General features: G+C 38.9%; 1 protein-coding gene across 20 annotated transcripts in view; it reads right to left on the bottom strand.

Annotated features, from left to right (window-relative positions):
• EPB41L2 (erythrocyte membrane protein band 4.1 like 2) overlaps window positions 1-18,171 on the bottom strand; it is a 113,166-nt gene extending 94,995 nt beyond the window's left edge. For 14 of the 20 annotated variants that reach the window (XM_080583834.1, XM_080583824.1, XM_080583823.1 and 11 more), the window contains exons 1-2: window positions 18,052-18,171; window positions 14,969-15,050 (exon numbers count right to left, since the gene is read on the bottom strand). The gene's annotated coding sequence lies outside the window, so the exon portion shown is untranslated. Of the gene's footprint in view, window positions 1-14,968; window positions 15,063-18,051 lie in introns of all 20 variants that reach the window. The other 6 variants (XM_080583840.1, XM_080583831.1, XM_080583833.1 and 3 more) reach the window with 4 other exon arrangements.
• Between the last annotated feature and the right edge of the window lie 387 nt (window positions 18,172-18,558).

The raw sequence follows: 18,558 nt of genomic DNA, 5'->3' as shown, positions 1-18,558 counted from the left end.
AGTAGATATAATTGAGTCTAGGGAAGACTACGCAGTTATTTCAAGAGTCCTATTGGCAGCACTTCAGTGCTCCCTCCAAAGAAAAACAAATACATTGTTCTGTTAATCCAATTCTTTTGAATGATGGAAAGTAGCTTCTAAGTGCACAGTAATCAGTTTCCCCATCCATGCAGCTACAGCTTTCTTTACTGCAAACTTAAAGCTACGTTTTAGATCAAACTGCAGACTGACAGGTGTGATAAAATTGAGCTAAGAGCACCAACAATTTGTTATTGTCAGGCACTTCACACAGATACGAAAATAGGAATTTACATGCCAGAAAAAGAGATATAGCACAATATATACCTGACATAAAATTAAGAAGGATGTCAGCAGACAAATTTTCATTCCACTTCAAGATACAGTTCATCCTAAATACCCCCTCACTATTTGAAGAAAATTACTGTCTTTAAATAAAAATCTGCCTTAAAAACACACCACATTTTAATCGAAAACAGAATACATGCAACTGCTCCATAAAATCCAGTCAAAGGAGTTATTCAAAGTGTTCCTTACACATTTGTCTCCAGTACCCCAAAACAATCAGCCTAAAATATATGTTCCCTTTAATGTTAAAGCTGTAATTAGACATTTTAAAGCAAGTTTAAAAAACATGCTTAAAACCAGAAGTCGGAAAGATATATGCAATTCTATGATCTCATACACTTCATTCCACAGAATGATAAAAAATGTGTAGATAGAATACTGTTGTAAAATTTCAGATGAATTTTATCATAAAATATAGTTCTGTAAATGGAATATTCTTGTAAAATTTTTCTTGTAAAATTTCAGTATTCTAGTCCAATGATTTAGAAGAACAAGCTTATTTTTACAGTTTGAGTATTTTATATAACACTTTAGCTACCTGAATACATGCGTTTATATAAAATAAGCTGTATTTATACCAATTATCCACATAGCTAAAGCCTTATTAAATGTATTTATATTTTGGAGTTTCTAAAAAACTGTGCATAAAAAGAGGAATTAAGCTCCCCAAAGACCGAAGGATATTGGTCATGCAGTCTTTCCCTCAAAAGCTTTCCTAAACAGGTGTATCTACTCTCTTCATCTGCTTTTCTTCACACTTCAGAAGTTTTACTTCCTTTAAAATACCTAAGCTATTTTAATAGCATGCTCATCACTATCACACAGTCATAACAGAAAACATATCTATGCTTGACTGCATTTTCATCTTTGTTCTTGTCAAATGTGACATCAAGTGACAGTTATCACTAGGCACCTGATCACTGAGGACTAAAATTCATGACACATTTGGCCCCACCAAAACCTTAGAAAAAGATTAACCATATGCTTAAAAATTAGAGAATAAGGATCCAGCTTGCATTTGATAAGCAAGAAAAGACTGCATACAAAGCTTCTGGAATGCTTGTGTGGGCAATGTCACTTGAATTTCTGGGGGCCAGTGCACTCAAACAATGGCTTGTAGAGTATTTTTCAGCTACAGTTTGATTGCAGACCATTGGTTCCATCACAACTAGCTTGGAATGTCCTCACGTTTAGGTAAATATTCACAGGATATTCAACTAGGATGCAGAGCAGATTATTGCCACTGTAATCATCTTTTTGCCTTCTCCAGCTATTTCTAACCCTCTTTCCCACTGCACTAGAGAGGGAAAAGAAGCCAAGGAGACCAAATAGTACCCATCCCCATGGAGCTTTCTCCCCTGCTGCAGGCACTGGGATTTATAATCAAAACTGTCTGGGACAGACCACTGCTAGTGTTGCCTGCAATGTTGGCAGGCTGTTAAAGTTACAAAGAGAGAAGTATGTGCCAAAATATGTACTCTAGCTTGCCAAGCATATAATCCTGATGCAAACTTCCTGATAGGAAAAGGATTTAATAAATATGAGACAATTTCCTTTTCCCTTTGCTTAGAAACTATCTTCTTTCCCACATGCTTAAAGTCAGAGAAAAAGAAACAGCACAGCTTCCACACTTAAGAGCAGCTCAGTTCTCTGCATGGAGTACTCAGCTTCACTTGATCGATCATATTTCATATTTTCTTACCAATTTGGATGATGACCACCAGGATAGGCTTTGAAACGTAAAGAGTCTGTCTCCCAGTATTCATGAAACACTTGGAAACATGCTTGACTGTTAAGTTTGTTTGGTGAATATGGCCTCAGTTGCTGCCTGGTCCCCTCTACTTTGTGGCCTACTACTAGGCTCTCTCCTGGTCTGAAACAGTAAAGGAATACCAGTGAAGGACTATGGGTTTTGTACCGGAGTCGTGGTACTCACTTGATTAAAGAGTTGTCCACATACTGAAATATGCTCAGCTTAAGTGTTACTAAGGTAACGATCATGACTGTGCTTTCCCTAACATCCTTCTGCTAGTTAACATCTTTTCCTATTTGAAAAAAAAAAAAAGAAAGGAGGAAATAAGACCTTTTAGTCATTACAAGCTGTCACAGGTTTCAGTTGCTAAGTAAGATATATTCAGCTGAGTGAACTTAAAAGCTTACAAAAGGATATAGTAAAACAGTTGACGTGCTTTTTGGAACAAAAGTCAACAACGCAGAGTTTGCACAGCAGTGAGATTTGCCTGACAGCAAAACACAGTTCACTAGTAGTCAGTATTAGCAAAAGCATTAACTATTCTTGAAGCAAAAAATAAAAATTGGATAAAAGATTTCATCAAAAGTAAAAAAACTGCTAAAATACTTCAGAAATCCCAGCTGAAACTGGAAACATTAACTTCTGTCTTCCAGTCCATAACTGCTTAAGTCTAGCAACTGCGTTTCACATACAGAGCTTAAGCTCCACCTGACATCTCCTCAGGACATATCTGTACAAATAGTGATCAAAGTGAAACAAAACAGAAAATCTCTTACCTTCGTTTTAGAAGCTAAATCATAACTTTTTACTTTTAACCACTGACTTATAAATCACAAGCTAGGTAAGTTTTACACATATGTACAAACATACACATACATACACACAGAGCAAAACCCATTTTCCTTATTGACTCTTTTGACTAATCCTCCCCTACCCTATTGCTACCATCTGAAATACCTTATACAAGCCTGGAAGCTGGACTTTAGAACCAAATATGTACTCTATATTCTTAGAAGGAGTGCCAAAGTAATCATTGGCAAAACATACACAGGCCACACATGGCAGAGCATTAAACAAAGTTGTAGGACCCTCTCCCATTCTAACATATGCCGAGGGATTCACTGTATATTGATTTCTGGCCTAATGTCTCTGCTGAATTTTACTGTTCACAGGTTCATCCAGTTTTAGGGTCCTCTGTACAGAAGAGACATGGACTTACTGAAGCATGTCCAGCAAAGATACTTAAAGGCCTGCAGCATCTGGCATACGAGGAGAGGTCGAGAAAGGTGCAATTGTTTAGCCTGGGAATGAGAAGGCTCAAAGGCAGGGAACCATACCACAGTGTATTAATACCTGATGGGGTTAGCAAAGGAAACAGTCAGGATCAGTGGTACCTAGTGAAATAGTGACAGTGGGCACAAATCAAAATTCAAGATTTTAAGATTCTACTTAAATGGAATCCCCCTCCCCTTTTTTTTGTTTTTAATTCTAAAAGTCAAACACTAGGAATAGGTTGTCCAGGGAAGTTGTGCAGTCTCTATCCTCAGAAACATTTGAAATCTGACTGGACAAGTTTCCATGACCCTACTTTGACACCTTGAACAGGTAGGGGGATTGGACTGGATGATCCCCATAGGTCTCTTTCAGCTTCAGTGAATTCTATAATTCCTGGCACAAATAAAATAACTGATCTGTTCTCCAAAGGAAGCAGAAAGAATATGTAAAGTTTGGAAACAAAAAAAAATAATTAGAATCCTTACCTCAAACCAGTTAATCTAATCAAACTGAGACCATGATACCAACCACCATCAGATTGTTTTTAATCACACTACTAAATTTATTAGAAAGTTGCTGAAAAGAAGTTAGCAGAAACAAATCTAGGAACATAAGCCAACTTCGACTGATATTAGATAGATAGGATCTCTAACTCAGTTCATTCACCTTGAATGACTCACAAGTTTTGCCTTCTGGTTTTCTTGTCTTCCCGCCACTGTTACACTCAAGATACAAACTGATTCATGCCTTTAACCCCAGAATCTTCTGAACTCAGAAATATGCAGACAGCTGACCATAGAAGCAAGAATAAAGGGCTGTGAAGCTCTGACCACTGCAGGCATTTGAACTGATAATACAAGAAGATATATAAAAAAACAACACAACTGTTCCCCGAGTTGACAGTTTGATCATTTTGGTCAAGTATTTGTGATGTTTTTGCAAGTACTCCAACTGAGTTAGTTCACACTGATTATCAATGTACCTCAACCGTTGCAGCTGATAAACCTGAGAAGACAACTTCAGACAGCCCTTCCAGTATTTTAGCAGCAGCAATTCCTCAAATTACAAATAACCCATGGCATCATTTTCATCCTAACCCTATCACAAGGGCAACAGAATTTGTTGCAGTTTACTTCATTGGGCATGGTGACATGTTAGACAGGAAGCAGAGACCATAACCACTGTGTATGGAAACAAGAAAGCATCATGTCCTGAATCAAAAGGTGACCTTTACTCACAGCTGGGTACCCCATCTACATCTAATCTGAGAACAAATGAGCCATTTTAAAGCTGCAGTGATAGTTTTGTCTACATGTGAACATACACCTCTGCCTGTGTCCAAAGCACTTTGGTCTCACTTAGGGGAATGACTATACCAACTTTCACCTATCTTTCTCTTGAACATACAAAGTTCAGTAGGCTATGTTAGAGCTGTTTCCATCATAAAACATTTCAGAGAAGTTCATTTGCAGCCTGTATAGGACTTATGCTACTGAATTTATTTTCTTGATTTAGAGGGAGAAGAAACAAAAGAGTAAGTCAAGTTACAATTCTCTTGACTTTCTAAGGGGAAGAGAAAAAAAGGAAAGTTCTTGTAATAAGATTCCAAAGACCCAACAGATCTGATTTAGGACTCTCATAATGGCATCTCAACCTTTTCTGAAAGGTCAGGAGATACCTCATATTTAATGACACCCTACTCTCCTAATGCTTATGTAAGCTACAGAAAAAAAAACCAGATATAATAGTCATAAGACCACAGCAAAATATATCATCAAAACACCTTCAGAAATTTCTTAATGCATTCATCTTAGCATCTGGGGGGAAAAAGAACAAATCATAATCTTCACTACAAGAAAACCCTCCCAAAAAGGCTATTTTCTACCTGCCTATCAACTACTATATTTCAACATCCTCTCATGCAAATTGCTGGTAGGGATTTCAGTAAGTCACTAAACCATTTGATGAAAGAACTTTCTTGAACTGAGAAGTCAAACAGCTGAAACATGGTAAGAGGAAGAAATTAGTTCTAGTTAATATTCATGTATTACTTACACATTCTTTAAGTCAGCAGCAAGAGTCAGCAAAGACATTAGGAAATGTTTTAGCTTTATAGACAGAGTTAAATGTTTAACAGTCAAAATACCCTACATAATAAGAGGAAATAAAACTATCTACAGGAAAAAAAGCATCATCAGATCATACATTGCTTGCTGACTCAAATGTCTTGTGAGCAGAAAACCACAATAATGCAGTCATTGCAGTACATCAGACTAATTCCCTTTGACTTCCAACTTCTTCCGAGTTATGCTATTCAAAAACTATCTGCTAGTCACACTTTTGAATATCACTATTTGCACTATGATGCTAAGCGAACAGCCACAAAGCCTACTATCTAAAGACAGACTTTTTTATGCATGAAGTGGAAAAAGTACAATTAAGTAAAGACTTCAGAACAGAAGACATAAGTGACTGGAGAACAGGGGAGGGAGGAATCATGCAACTTCAGATTCCTTCTATTCTCTTACTTCTACCCCAAAAGTTATGCCCTCTTTAATTCGCAAATCAGAAATGGAAAGCTAGTGGAAGTCAAAGCTCAGGAGCTTGTATTTGAGTATGCTCTACACATGCACTAATTACTTCTCTTACTATCAACTCTCCCTATGCAGCAGCAAGCTGAGAATTTGAAGAGAAGGTCTGAGAAACCAAGCAGAAAGATCAATCTTGCACACTAGAATCTGTAAGAGGATTTTGAACAATAACACAAAACAAAGCTTACAAGTGATTGAAACAAGTAACTACAACCAAATCAGCAGACCAAACTAGAGAACTGAATACAGTACACATGCTCGCTTGGTTGAAAAACACCGAATATCTGAGAAACCTCTTTCAGAATATTTTAGCCCTTTGCAGAATTACCAGCCCTTCAGGGTATCAGCATCAAAGACAGTTTTGTCATCAAAGACAGTTTTGTCATGTGAATGACTGCTTACTCTTGAGAAAGAAGCGAAACCTATGGCAGTGCTTTTCAAACACAGAGATAGGTCAGTAAATTGAAAGGAGGACATACCTCAAATGATAACAACGCATCTCCCTTTCCTCTAGCAGGATAAAAGGAACAACTCTTTTCAAAACAAAAGGTGAGAAGCACTGGGTTGGAGCACATTCAGCTTAATTTGATATTGCAAAAGAAGAGCCTTTAAATTGTAATCCTGCTGATATAAGGCCTATTTTAGATCATCTCATTTGCAGCAATAGTTCTGTTGTCCATTCTTAAAGAATTCGGAGCTGGCTGTTACAATTCCAGCCAGAGACCTGAATGTATTCACCTTCAAATAAAGAAACAAGAAGCCTTTCATACTTAGTAGTGTAGCACTTAAAAATCCCAGCTGTGGGTCAGGTAACTTTTTACTGCTCTCAGCAGAGACAAAGTTATGCCCACCTTTACATCAGACCATTCTCAATTCATTACAAATGTTTCTTTAGCTAGGACTAGCAGAGCAAAAGCTGTCTTCAATTCTCCAGTAGCTCAGGCCTTTGCAAACAACAGTAGTGTTACTTCAGAGCTAATTCAAGGGGAGACCACAAAAGACAGTGAAGTGGGGAGAAGAATGCCATGAGGGGCTTGCATTGAAAGGATGAAGGGGAGCAAAAACAAGGAAATACACCTTTGGAGGATAAATTGAAATGGAGGGGGTGGGAAAAGAAATCCAACTCAAAAGAGTACATCTACTGCTGTAAATAAAAAAAAAAATTCAGGTGCTTAAAGACCTTCTGGCTTAGCCTCCATACAGACTACAGATACTCATCCTCCTACTTTAAAGGCCTATCCTTATTTTCAAGGGCCCATGATAGGACAAACAGTTCAAAACTACCATACCTATCTATGGACACATATCACTACTTTTAAAAGCTGAAATTTAGTATTGAGGAAAAAATTACAACTCTGTTAGTAGACAAACTTGCTGTTCAAATATTTGCACATGCAAGACCAAAGTTTCACAAGAGACATGCTATTCTTTAAGCTTAACACAGCAGACAAAGGAATAACAAATCATAGTCAGGAATGTCTCAAGTGTCTCCATCTCCAATTCACCCCTACAAAGGAGCACATTTTCCCCTCTGTGCCATCACAGTTCATGTATCATTTCAGACTGATAATGCGCAGCAAAAATATGCTTAAAGAAAAAAAAGTCACAATTCTACTTTACGCTACGGAAAAGTAGAAACAATTATATCTTTAAGCCTTAAAAAATTCCATGGCAAAACATGATTGGTTTTATATAAAATATAAAACTGCTAATACTCTAACATTAGTAAACAAGCAACTAGGAAGATGACAGGTGAGATTTCCATTAGAGCAGCATCTTGCTTTTTTAATAAGAATGTTTAGTACTCATGAAGCTTTGCTTTGACAGGCAAAATTATTTCATAATTCTGTTTCTCCTACGTTTCACAAAAGAAACACACTGCAAAACTTTCCAACTTTGTAGAGAAACCAAACAAACACCGTGTGGAAAAGTTACTCATATCTTTACAACACCAAGAAACTTGGTAAGAGAATTTCCACACAATTACTCAAGTACCAGCAACATTCTTGAATTACCAGAGAATCACCTCGTAACTGAATACATTTGGCAAGAAAACGTAAATACAAAAAATCGGACTTTCCATATCTGTAACACTATTAGACAATGAGTCATATCTATCACGGAACATCCTAACAATGCTTCAGTATATAGAAGCCCTCTTCCTCAAATCAAGATAGGATACTTTCAAGAATTAAAGTGCCATCTGACAGCAGGCTAATGCCATCACAACACAGTGCTGCCCCTCTGATTCCAACAGATGCTTAGCAGATATAGACTGTGCGGTAACTGGATCAAACATATTTTTGAGGACGAACCTGAAGCTAGTTAACAGAAGCTATTCTTCTCTAAAAAAAAAATAAAGAACTCCACATCCATGAAAAAGAAAAACTTTGTTTCCCCAACTAAAAGGGATATTCTTTATCGCATTTTATACTGGAAATGAGAGTGAGGTAAGAACAAACAAGATTTAACAAGTTGCAGAAAACATGGGCAAAGTACTACCTAATGCAAAGTTTAGTTCAAAAGGTGGATAAAGCAGTATGTTCCTCTAAAAAAATATCTAGGTGCGTACTGCTCTAAGTTACAGCTCAACTAATTGTCTATTAAAATAATCCAAGGACACTAAATTTTAAAGGAAAATAAAGTTTTCTACTAGTAAGTTCTCTGAAAGAGGCAAACTAATTCAAAATGGATTCACATTGAAATAAAGAACAACTTCCGATAACAAACATGGGGAAGACCATTAAAAAACACAAAATGCACACTCAAGAACACAATGAATCCTTCACGTAAATATAAATATTTATGTATTTAGTAAAGTTAGAAACAATCAAAAAACCCATGAGGACATCAATATGTTTTGCAGTACTGCCTTACGCCATCTTGTGATAGTTAAAACAAAGCATTTTGCCTATTATAAAAATGGGAATAACTTCTTCATATACTATGCAGTAACACAAGAGTACTTGAGCCCTGCTCCAACTTTTATCATTGCTCAAAATACTGCAACTCCAGCTTTGAAGTGATAGCTCATCAAAATAGCACAGCCTAATATTGAAAGAATACAGTCAGAGCAAGGAATTGACCTCCAACATGAACATGTCAAGTATTAAAAAAACTGTATAAAGCCTCCTATTTATCTTCTATAAAATAGTTTTTAGAAGAACACTAACTTCACACCAACCAGGCTACCTTTAAGTTCTTAAATATCGCTTCTAATGATAAACCATGAAATGTGCAATAAAAAAAATTTACAATCCCTTAACCAACTTATTTTTGTTAGGTGCCTCTTCACTCTGAAATGCAGTGAATTTGTCTACCCTACATCTAGATGACAATTCTCTCCACTACAGTTTTTCCTTGAATCAACAACAACTTCTTGAAACCCTGAGCCCTGATATTTCTTGCAAAGTTTAAAAAAATGAACTTCAAGAACTGCATCTGCTAGAAGCCAGTAGCCAAGAACCGCTCTAGCCATCACTTAACTCTACAGTGCTGACTGCTCCAGATGAAGCTGGGTTTTTTTTGGTCAGTTGGTATTCGTTTTTTATAAAAAAGTTGCATTGAATAAGATCTCCAAGAACATGTACATTAGGTTCTTTTAATTTGACTTGCTATCATAACTATGCGCTCATTTTACCAACACACACCTATGGACATGCTGCCTGAGTTATCTGAAACAAAGCTTCCGTCAGGGAAAAAATAAAAATAAAGATCAGCTGATCAGAGGAAAAAAATTCTTCCCCCCAAAAAATGCCTCTGCTTTTACCTTCTTTACATAACCAAAGGTCAGAATATATTCACAGAATATACCCATTTGTTCTGTCTTGTGCAATTAAATTAACTGCTTATTTACTGATTCTTCTGGCCAGCATCATATACTGTTGTTAACCTTGGAAACAGAATTTAAAGACTAACACCTGTAGAAGAGTATCTTTAAGGTAACTACATAAACAGTCATAAACCATTTAACAAAAGAAAGGAAAAATGGACTTGTTTTTAAAGGGAGTTTAAAAAAACAACTCTTGTAAGCTTTTGAACAGAAAGAATCCAGGTACTTCAGTGATTATCCTTTCCAAGCAAAGATCACTCAGAAAAAACGAAAGTATGTGAACCTTAATGTCAATAAACTTGACATCTAAAACTGTAACATACCTGTATTTTTTCGTTTTAAAAAACATATAGCTTTGCCAGGCAAATTACCCTTCTCACATAATTCAACAGTTTATTGATATGGATATTTCAGGTCAAAAAATTAGGGCTCACGACAGTGAATAAGAAGTTCAGCCAGTATCAGCTGTTTTCACCTGGTCCCATTCCAAAGTTTTGACATTATGTTTTTGACACTATGTAAGGGGTATGTCATGCCCTTTGTCTAAGGCATACTCTAAATACCACCAACAGTTGGGGAATTCTACGGTAAACCAACCATCTTCATACTAGCTTGAGTTCCAAGGCAATATCTAGGATAATGAAAAAAATATTAAAAATTTTGGAAAACTGATCAAAAGGTCTGAAAGATATAGAGGTGAGTTTTAATAAAAGCAAATACCTTAAGTGAACCCGCTGCCAACATATTAGGAACGTATTTTGTATTTTTCACCATAGCCTTTCAAAAATCCATTCATAAGCAGTAAGTGAAAACACTTCCATTTTTAGCCCAATACTCCAAGTCTGATGATGCCTTAAGAACTAAATCACTTAGATTTCCAACAAGTCAGCACACTAAGAAATACTTCAGCTAATGCATGTTTATTTTTTAATAGTGCTTCAATAGGCATTCTAAAATACATGAAACAGAACTCCACGATACATATGGAGACCAGAAGTAATGCAACCTCTGGCATCATCCTTTCGTACCAGAACTAAAATTGCACAAACTTTTCCTTCAGAAAGATTTGTCCCACATTTAATACTTAGTCTCTATTTGAGACTGAAATTTTCTGTCAGGATAACTGAGCTTTCATGGTCTAAGGATGAAAGTAAAATGTGGGGTTATGTACCTTTTGCTAAAAGAAGTGCACATGCATGTGAATACAGGGGTGCAGTGGTAAATATATTTCTGTCTTCAGCCCCAACAGATCATCCAATTCAAGAAGCTGGAATACCAAGTTGTATCTGTTATATATGGCTGCTTAAAACTTGCTTAATTCAATGGGTTATATGCATACTCTCCCCAAGTCAGAACATTGTGGTTTACTAACATGTTTCATTTTAAGATTTTATTTTGTATTTGGATGAAGTTTTTGAACATAGATCTGTAACACTAAGTCATTTTACAGAGCATTTTTATGGAGAACACACCTTTTTTCCAAGCATTTTCCAATCTACAACACAAGATTGAAGTACTCCCAGATTCACTTCTGTAGAGTTTCATTTCTGCTACAGTGCAAGAACGAAGTGCTGGTAATATTGTAAACTCCCCCCCCACCCCCAATATTTTCTCTCAAGTATTCAGTCTATATTTTAAGTCATTATTCTATTCTGAAGTTATCCCATGGAAGTTAAATCATAGAATGGCCTGGGTTGGAAGAGACCTTAAAGATTATCTAACTTCAAACCCCCCTGCTATAAGCAGGGATGCCACACACTAACTCAAGTTAGCCAAAGGTCAACATGAATAAATACCATAAATAACATCTGAGTTTCTGGGATGGTACTAAACTAAGATCAAATGTAACAAAAAAATGTTTTAATATGACTGGTTTTTATTTCACCTTTTCTCCTGAATTGAATTACGCGATAAAGACTGAGTATGGATTTCAGTCTCAGAAATGTGCATCTTCCTCTTTGAACTAAAAAAATGCCTATGTTTGAACAAATTTGGGGAAAAAGTTAGAGTACAGCATACTCATCAAAAAAGTACATCATACTCAGGGATAGGGAAAAAAATAACAGAAAATCATCAGTGTACAGTTCTTAACCACCTCCACAAATGTTAACTGCTTTCTGTAAAACACATCCTTAAGCACACACAATAGTGTGAAAGTAAGCCCAACATCTTTAGTTAATTAGCATGAGATCCACAACAGGTTTAATACTACTTTTAATGTTAAACACTTGCAACTTGTCTTTGTTGCCTCAGCCTCCACAAAGATTATTCAAGGGCTGGAGCACCTCTCCTATGAGGAAAGGCTGAGGGAGCTTGGGTTGTTCAGCCAGAAGAGAAAGCTCTGGGGTGACCTTTCAGTACCTAAAGGGGGCCTACAAGAAAGATGGGAAGGAACTTTGTCAGGGAGTATGGATAGGGATAGTGGCTATGAAGTAGAAGAGAGTAGGTTTAGATTGGATGTTAGGAGGAAATTCTTCACTGTGAGGGTGGTGAGGCCCTGGCACAGGCTGCCCAGAGAAGCTGTGGATGCCCCATCCCTGGAGGTGTTCAAGGCCAGGCTGGATGGGGCTTTGGACAACCTGGCCTAGTGGGAGGTGTCCCTGCCCATAGCAGGGGGTTGGAACTAGATAATCCGTAAGGGTTACTTCCAATGGAAACCATTCTGTGATTGTGCTTTTTTGAAAAAAAGGGGTTAGTAACATTGATACGTAGCAACCTCAGGCTTGACCTGAGCAGCTGCCTCTGACTATTATGTAGATAACCTCTTGTCAAAAATTACTGCAAAACAGAGGCATTGACTAGAGAGGGGACAAAGCAGCCTTAACACCAAACACTGCCTGAAATAAAAAGTTTGTACTGAGACATTCTTTGTGGTTCCAACCCCACCCCCTCCAAACACAGGATTTGCTTCAGATTCATGGTCTGATAATGCAACATCCTACCAAGAAGAGTACCCAAAAAGCCATACAAGAAAAAAATCCAGTCCTCTAAGCGAGGATGAATGATATACAGGCTCACTATTTGGCCACACTTTTAATTGACTGATAGGAGAACAGCAGCAGTTACAGTATTATCTTAGTACAGCTTCAAAAGGAAGTAACGGAACAGGGAATAAAAGGACAAAAAACAGCTTCTTTCAACAAAGGAAACAAATAGTTCATTTCCAAATAGGGTCTACAAAGTACAAAATGCTGTATTCGGAAATTGAAAAAGAACTTTCGGATCCTAAACTGAAATGTCCAAACTGAAGTAAGCTTGTATTGTGTTTTTAATTTTTGCAGGATAAATTCCATGCATTCTAAAATATTTTATTAAATCTTTCTTGTGAGTAAGAGAAAGCAATAAAAGTGTCTGAATAAATGTGAACCCCAAAAGTACATATTAATAATCATTTTTGAATTTTGTTTTGACTTTCAGAAGTAGTATACGTGCTGATTCAACAATCAGAATTTAAAGCTCCGCCTATGATCCAATTCAAAAGCTTGCAATAAGAATGTATACTTAAAATCGCATATACGGGATAACGGAGCATTTCAAATTAGAAAAAGCTGTTCTAATCTTCCATTTTTCCATTGTGGTAAGAGATCACATCATGCATTTTAAATATGCACTGAAGAATGTTATTAAAAATACAAAAACTATGTTCTTAAGATGTTGTAGTCAAATTCTTATCCAGGCCACGAAAAAGAATACCGCATTTATACTCTATACTTCTCAAGCCACAGAAACGGGATAGCAGTAATTTACAGTAAAATCTGGTGTTACATTTAGCTGTACAACACTACTAATTACAGGATAATTTCAACAATAAATATTTGGTTAAACTCTGCTTTGTCATCAGTGCAAGTAATTTAAGCTGAAACTGATCTTTCAGAGAGTCCAAACTTCTCTTTTGGAGACTATTTTTATTTTCTGGTAACTGAACATCTTTTCCTACTGAACATTTCTCTAGAAATAGTGCTTTGCAAACAGAAAACCACACAGACAATGTTAGAAGTAAAAGAGAAGATTCAAACCTAGAGCAGCAAGGCAATTCATAGCTCCTTTTAAACTGTCCTTAACTAACCCTATTTTACTATTCAATGCCAAAGTCTAACAATGAATGACTTTACAGAGCACATAGGCTGCATCACTTAATAACAGTTAGGCAAAGTAAAGACAAGCTATATCACACCCTTCTTCAGAAAGCATCCAGGGAGGAAACAAAGACACAGAAGGGTATCAGCACCACGGTAGATATTAGATCAAGCAAAACACTTGTGGTTAGGCTCCTGGACACTGTCAGAAGTCTCCAGTTTTACAAAGATCCTCCTGCAATGCACAAGGTCTCCAAAGAGCCAAGCTACTGTTAATGAAGGCACTACACAGATGAACAGCAGTGCTATCTTACCTCCACAGGAAAAAAATACAAAACAAACCAACAAAGAAACCAACAATAAAAAATACTACCTGCTTCTGAGAATATTCAGAGACAGACAATCAGTATTGTATGGAAGAGGCCAACTTAACAGAGGTCAGGCCTTCAGAGAATCTCATATACTCCAGCCCAGTCAGCAACTCTCATGCCACCACCAAAGGAACTCATGAAGTGCAGATCTGAATGTAGGGATCTGAAAGTAGCCTTTATAAGACCTCAAAGATTACCTACAATCCAGTCATCTACTCTGGTAAGAATGAGAAGAGATCCAGACCCCGCTTTCCTCCAGAACTAGGAAAAAGCTGCTACACACAGAACATGCTTTTTGTCTCTCACTAGCCAAACAGAATTTTTAGATTACTCTATAGTAATTAATCAATACCTTGTTGATACAGCTTTCACTTAGCCTGTAAATCTTTACAAAGTACTCAAGACAAGGTGAACTCTAAGGCAGAAATCAGTCACGAGTAAAATTATCTTCACACAGCAGTTTAGACAACGTTTGTGATAATTAAGAAATTAAGGTTTGCTAAAGGTCAAAATACTGTATCATTAATATGTTCTTGTCTGTGAAATATTACAAAGTTACCACATTTAACCATGTAAATTTATCACATTAACAGCAAAAACTTTCATAAGAACTTGAAACAGAACACAGAACTTCTGCTATTTAGAAAACTCCTATAGTGAATTTTCTGATATTAAAAGCAAAAACAACAAAAGTCACAAGTTACCTTTAACTCCAATAAAAGCCTTGAAGACTGGCAAAATACGATCAACTATGACAACTGGATAACAGCCCAATATCTTCTTTATCTATAAGAGAATCTGGAATTAAATTTGTAGTCAAATTACACCAAACATCACCCCACTAACTTTAGGATTTAGAAAACCAGAAAAGTGAAGTTGTGCTTAAATGAGAAATAATTAAGATGTTAACACCCCTACAAATACTAAGAGGGTTAAAAACAGTAACTCAACTTGAACTGTCATTTTATCTGTTTTCAAACATGTAGAAGTGTGGCAGTTAATAATAAAGTCTAACTCTTAAAGTCAAGAAGAGACATTTCCTTCTATTTAGGAAGATGGAAATAACCCCTTACTATGCAGTTTGACTTCTTGTATAATCCAGGCTATAACACAATCACACATTCCCACATCCCCTTCTCTTATGTCAGGCAATTGTGCAAGCATACAATGAGCAGTTTTCCAGTACAGCTTTTTCTGGGTTCATTCTGCTTGTAGTGAGGACAAAAAACCACCCTCCCCCTCCTCATCTACCCTCAACAACATAAGATCACTTCCACAATGAAACCACCATTTGAATTAGTACATCTTTCTCAGGAAGTATTAAATCTTACTTCAAAAATACCTAACAGTAGTGAATCCACTATACACAACCTTTGATAGCAGTTTTGCCCTATTGAAATCTAAAGCAATAAACTGAAATGTAGAAAACTTGTCCTCTCTCAATAGAGTAATACTGTATACTATAGACATAACTATAAGGAGCATAAGCTGTTTAGATTCTCTTTCTAGATAGTGAATCCTTTCATAGCCACTACTAGCTGTGTCTATCAGTCTTATTTTGTTCCCTCCCCTTTTAACACTTGAATAAATCAATCTTCTGTACTGAGACATGCTTCCCAGTTCTTGCAACACTTTAAAATCTTTCCAATTTTTCTTACAATATTATCACCTTTCAGAAGTTCTCAATGCCACAAGTGAATGCAGAATTCAAGAAGTAATCCCATAAGCACCAAATACAGAGTGGAAAGATTACATTACTTTGTCATGTATTTAAATGCTGTTTGGAAACCTAGTTTGATTTTTTTTTTAAACAATGACTTACAGAGAGCTTATGATTAAATGACTATTAGCAACAACCCACAAAACCACCTTTGAAAGTCTTTAAATGTTCCCAGAACGCTTTCCTGTTCTCCCCCATGACCTGTGCTTGTCATCCGTAAAGGTATGACTCAGGAACAGGCCACATGAAAAACGCATGTTTTGTCTATCTACTACAATCACTAAATGATTTACACCATATTGAATACAGTAAGTAATACAATCATTCTCCAGGTTAACCCCCTGAATAAGAACGATTTAACTCCACAGTATTCATTGAGTATCTGAGTTGGAAAGGACCCAGAAGGATCGAGTCCAGCTCCTGGATCCCAAAAGGACCACCCAAAAAATCCAATCATGTGTCCAAGACCGTTGTAGCATTGTCCAAATGCTTCTTGAACTCCGGCAGACTCAGTGCCGTGACCACTGCCATGGTGAGCCTTTGCCAGTGCCTGACCACCCTCACTGTAGCTTGTCCCCAGGAAGACATCAACAGGTCAGACTGGCTTCAACGAGCCACACTTATTTGCCCCTACTTTTAAAGCCGTATCAAAAAGAAGTGGTAATAAAATAGAAATTTCTTATGGATTAACTGCAGTCACTGGAGACTTATGAAATCAGAGGTGGAACAAGTATATTTCCAAAGAAATGAAGCCTCTAAGTCTACTCCATATCTTAAGTTTGAACTCTTCTTCACTTTCAGCATGCACACACACAGAACATATACTATTGAAAGTTTTGTCTAGACCTTCCTAAGTGAAGTTACTACAGCACAAACTCCTCTACCACAGGTACCAGCTGTTGATATAAACAGAGATCCACAGCCTCTGAGAACCAGGAAGGGAAGGTCTATTCTAGGCTCAAAGGGAATCGAACTCAGCAGAAAGCTGCAATTCAAGCAAGAGAAAGCAGCTCAACTTCTCACCATAGAGGTTAACACCAGACAGAAAACAGCACGGTAAGCAGAAACTTGTTGGAGAGGAGGAGAGCAGCGACTGAAACAGAGCCCTTCAGCTGAACACCCTTCTGGGGCCATTCTCGAGTGACACGGGATGGCACCAAACGGTGCCCGCTCTGTGACAGGTCGGCTCCGCAGTTTAAGGGTTGAGTTCATCTCCCATTCGAAACTTTAAAATATCACGCCAAAGGATGCAATTTTAATAGGAAATAGCCAAGAAGTACAGAAGCACTTTATCATTTCAAACCCTCCAGGTCTGGAAGTTTTATTATAAGAGTTTGCTGAAGGCTGAGTTTTGCAGGACTACGTGCTTGTAGTATGTTACTCACACTCTGGTTGGTACCACACATGCTAGCAGACAGGAAAACAAGGCAATAAAGCACTACATGTCAATGAAAAAGCTATAAATTACATGTTTTTAATTAAAAATGGGCCTCGGACAGCTTTACAAGAAAAAAAAGCATCCTAATTGACCTGTTTGCTAGCCGTTACTAATATCAAAGCACCTCGACCTGAATTCACTCCCTTGCTGGCTGCTAATTGCTCCCTGCCAGCGTTCCCATTTCAGAAGCCGTTTCTGGAAATTGCAACCACCAGGCTGACAACGCCGCAAGCCAACTCCTTCTGCGCCTCCCGGGGATCACTCACAAAGCACCCCCCAGCCGCCCCCAGCCACGCACCCCGACCCTCCCTGTCTCGGGGCAGGAGACCAGGACCCTGCAGCCCCCCCAGCTTCACCCCCCCAACACACACCTAACGAACCCCTCCAGCGCGGCCCCCCGGCCCCCACCCGCCGGCAGGCGGAGCCGCGGCCCCCGGGCGCAGAGGGGCGAGCCCCGGGGACACCCCCCCGCCGCTCCGGACGCGCTTCCCCGGGGCCGCTGCCGCCCCCTGCCGTCCCCGCTCCTCCCCCGGCTCTGACAGCGCCGGGCCGGGCCGGAGGCACGGCGAGGGGCAGGGAGCGGGCAGCGCCCCCCTCCCGCCGCCGCGAGGCTCCCCGCCCGCCGTTACCCCGTCAGCCGCCGGCCCAACGGCCGCCCCACGCTCGCGCTGCCGCACACGCTCCCCCCGGCCGCGGACGGCGGCGCAGCCCGGGAGAAAACCCCGCGCGCCCCGCCCCCCGGCCAATCCGCGCCCGCGCCCCGCCTCCCGCCACGCCTCGGCCGCGCCTACTCGCCGGAGGGCCCGCCCCGCGCCCTGCGCCCCGTCTCTATTGGCTGTGGGAAACGTCAATCGTGGGAGATGCCCCGCCCAGCGCGCCCGCCCCGTTCCAACGGCTGCCGCCCGCCGGGCGGGGCTGGGCGCTGAGGGACGGGGCTGGGGCTGGGGCTGCCTATGCCTATGTAACGCACAGAGGGGGTTTCCTGGTTTGGGGAAGAGCTGGGCAGAAATATGAGCTGTTTTCCATGGAATCCCTATGTCATTTCTGGGAAAGCTAGAATTAGATGGAAGGCGAAGGCAGGATCACGACTAAGGCTGCTGGGTGTTGTTTGGGGGCTTCTAAAAACTCTAGAAACT

Source organism: Anser brachyrhynchus (genome assembly GCF_964034855.1).
Source record: "Anser brachyrhynchus genome assembly, chromosome: 3".
In the NCBI taxonomy this organism is placed as follows: Eukaryota; Metazoa; Chordata; class Aves; order Anseriformes; family Anatidae; genus Anser; species Anser brachyrhynchus.
Note: the sequence above shows the minus strand (reverse complement) of the source record. Positions and strands in the feature narration are given on the sequence as shown.